Source organism: Chiloscyllium punctatum, unplaced genomic scaffold (genome assembly GCF_047496795.1).
Source record: "Chiloscyllium punctatum isolate Juve2018m unplaced genomic scaffold, sChiPun1.3 scaffold_116, whole genome shotgun sequence".
Taxonomy (NCBI): domain Eukaryota; kingdom Metazoa; phylum Chordata; class Chondrichthyes; order Orectolobiformes; family Hemiscylliidae; genus Chiloscyllium; species Chiloscyllium punctatum.
In genome coordinates, this window is record NW_027309850.1 from 477,234 (window position 1) to 480,876 (window position 3,643).

Genomic DNA, 3,643 nt, shown 5'->3' on the forward strand with positions numbered 1-3,643 from the left:
GGGCGAGGAGAGGGGGAAGGAGATTAGGGGGTAGACGTTGGGGGCAGGAGAGGGGGAAGGAGAATGGAGTAAGGAGATGGGGTGAAGGAGAGGGGAAGGAGATGGGGAAAGGAGATGGGGGAAATAGAGGGGGTAAGGAGAGGGGAAGGAGATGGGGTGAAGGAGAGGGGGGAAGGAGATTTGGGGGCAGGAGAGGGAGGCAGGAGAGGGGGTAAGGAGAGGGGGGTAAGGAGAGGGGGTGAAGGAGAGGGGAGAAGGAGGTGGGGGGAAAGAGACGTGGGTTAAGGAGATGGAGAGAAGGAGATCAGGTGGAAGGAGAGTGGGGGCAAGGAAGGGGGAAGGAGCTGGGGGAAGGAGAGGGGGGTAGGAAGGAGGAGGAAGAGGGGGGAAGGAGATGGGTCGGAAGGAGATATGGGGGAAAGAAGAGGGGGAGGAGATGGTAGAAGGAGGTGGGGGGAAAGAGACGTGGGTTAAGGAGATGGGGAGAAGGAGATCAGGTGGAAGGAGAGTGGGGGCAAGGAAGGGGGAAGGAGATAGAGGGGAAGGAGAGGAGTGAAGGAAGGGGGAAGGTGATGGGAGAAGGAAAGGGAGGAAGGAGAGGGGGAAGGACAGGTGGGGGGAGGAGATGGAGAAGGATGGAATGGAAGGGGGAAGGAGAGGGGGGAGGAAGGGGGAAGGAGATAGGGGGCAAGGAGAGGTGGGAAGGAAGGGGGAAAGAGATGGGGGAAGGAGGGGGAAAGGAAGGGGGAAGGAGATAGGGTCGAAGTAGAGGTGGGGGAAGGAAGGGGCAAGGTGCTATGGGGGAAGGCGTGGGGGGAAGGAAGGTGGAAGGAGATAGGCGGGAAGGAGAGGGGTGTAAGGAGATAGGGGGAAGGAGAGGGGGGAGGAAGGGGGAAAGAGATAGGGGGCAAGGAGAGTTGGGAAGGAAGGGGGAAAGAGATGAGGGGAAGGAGACGGGGAAAGGAAGCGGGAAGGAGATAGGCGGGAAGTGGGGAGGAGATAGGGGGAAGGAGAGGAGGGAAGGAAGGGGGAAGGAGATAAGGGGTAAGGAGAGGGGGGGAAGGAAGGAGAGGGGGATGGTAGGGAGAAGGAGATGGAGCGGAAGGCGATAGGGGGTAAGGAGATGGTGGAACGAGAGGGGGAGGGAAGGAGACAGGCAGGAAGGAGATGGGGGAAGGGAGGGGAAGGAACGGGGAAGGAGATAGGCGGGAAGGAGAGGGGGAAAGGAGATGGGGGAAATAGAGGGGGGGAAGGAATGGGGAAGGAGTTAGGGGGGAGGGGGGAAGGAAGGGGAAGGAGATAGGGGCAAGGAGGTGGAATGGAGGGGTAAGGAGAAAGTGGGGAAGGAGAGGGGGAAGGAAGCGGGAAGGAGATAGGATGGAAGCAGAGGTGGGGGAAGGAAGGGGGAAGGAGAGGGTGGGAAGGAGATAGGGGAAGGAGAGGGGGGAAGGAAGGGGGAAGGACATAAGAGGGAGGAGAGGGGGGAAGCAGATGGGGGGAAGAAGATGTGGAAGGAGGGGGGAAGGAAGAGGGAAGGAGAGTGGGAAGGAGATGGGGGAGGAGAGGGGGAGAAGCAGATGGGGGCAGGGAGACGGGGTAGAAGGAAGCGGGAAGGAGAGGGGCGAAGGAGATAGTGGGAAACGAGATGGGGGAAGGAGAGGGGGGAAGGAGATAGGGGGAAGGAGATGGGGGAAAAAGAGGGGCAGGGAAGGAGATAGGGAGAAGGAGAGGGGGTGAAAGAAGGGGGAAGGAGATGGGGAAGGAGGGGGAAGGAAGGGGGAAGGAGAGGGGGAATCGGGGGGAAGGAAGGGGGAAGGAGAGGGGGGAAGGAGAGTGGGGGAAGGAGATGGTGGTGAAGGAGAGTGGGGGTATTGTGATAGGGGAAGGAGAGGGGAGCAAAGAGATCAGGGTAAGGAGAGTGGGGGGAAGGAAGGGCAAAGGAGATAGGGGGAAGGCGAGTGGGGAAGGAATAGGGAAAGAGAGGAGGGGAAGGAGGAGTGTGAAGGAGGGGGGAAGGAGAGGGGAGGAAGGAGATGGGGGAAGGAGATGGGGAAGGAGATGGGAGGGAAGGTGGGGGGTAAGAAGAGGGGGGAAGGAGAGGGGGGAAGCAGAGGGGGGAAGGAGGGGGAAGGAGATGGGGAAGGAGAGTGGGGGGAAGTAGAGGGGGGAAGGAGATGGGGGAAGGGCGGAAGGAATGGGGCAGGAGATAGGGAGAGGTAGAGGGGGAAAGGAGATGGGGGTTGGAAGGAGGAAGGAGAGGGGGAGAAGGAGAGGGGGGAAGGAGATGGTACAGAAGGAGATGGGGGAAAGGAGAGGGGGGAGTAGATCGGGGAATGAGGTCGGGGGAAACAGGCGTGGGGTAAGGAGAGGAGGGTAAGGAGATTGGGTGGAAGGAGAGTGGGGAGAAGGAAGGGGAAGGAGATGGGCGAGGAGAGGGGGAAGGAGATTAGGGGGTAGACGTTGGGGGCAGGAGAGGGGGAAGGAGAATGGAGTAAGGAGATGGGGTGAAGGAGAGGGGGAGGAGAGGGGGGAAAGGAGATGGGGGAAATAGAGGGGGGAAGGAATGGGGAAGGAGATGGGGGAGGGGGGGATGAAAGCGGGAAGGAGATGGGGGAAGGAGGGGGGAAGGAGGTAGGGGAAGGAGAGGGGGAAGGGAGTGGGAAGGAGATAGGCAGGAAGGGGCGGAGGAGATGGGGAAGGAGGGGGGAAGGAGGGGGAAAGGAGACAGGGGGTAAGGAGAAGGGGGAAGGAAGGAAGGAGAGGGGGGTAGGAAGGGGGAAATAGATGGGGGGAATGAGACAGGCAGGAAGGAGATGGGGGAAGGGTGGGGAAGGAACGGGGAAGGAGATAGGCGGGAAGGAGAGGGGGAAAGGAGACAGGGGAAAATAAAGTGGTGGAAGGAATGGGGAAGGAGTTGGGGGGCAGGGGGGATGGAAGTGGGCAGGAGATAGGGGGATGGAGGTGGATGGCAGGCGTAAGGAGAAAGTAGGGAAGGAGAGGGGGAAGGAAGCAGGAAGGAGATAGGATGGAAGGAGAGGGGTGGAAGGAGGGGGGAAGGAGATCGGGGGAAGGAGATCAGGGGAACGAGAGGGGGAGGGAAGGACAAGAGGGAAGGAGAAGGTGGTAAGGACGGGGGAAGGAGAGGGTGGGTTGGAGGGGAGAGGAAGGGGGGAAGGAAGGAGATGGGGAAGATGAGGGGGGAAGGTAGGGGGAAGGAGATGGGGGAAGGAGAGGGTGGGAAGGAGAGAGGGGGAAGGAGAGAGGAGGAAGGAGAGGGGGGAAGGAGATGGGGGGAAGGAGAGGGTGGGGGAGGAGATGGGGAAGAGCGGAGGGAAGGAAGGAAGGAGAGGGGGATAGGAAATGGGAAGGAGATAGGGGGAAGTAGAGGGGGGAAGGAAGGGGGAAGGAGACAGGGGGAAGGAGATGGGGAAGGGTGGGGAAGGACCGGGGAAGGAGATAGGCGGGAAGGAGAGGGGAAAAGGAGATAGGGGGAAAATAGAGTGGGGGAAGGAATGGGGAAGGAGTTGGGGGAGTGGGGAAGGAAGGGGGTAGGAGATAGGGGGAAGGAGGTGGAAGGCAGGGATAAGGAGAAAGTGGGGAAGGAGAGCATGGAAGGAAGCGGGAAGGAGATAGGATGGAAGCA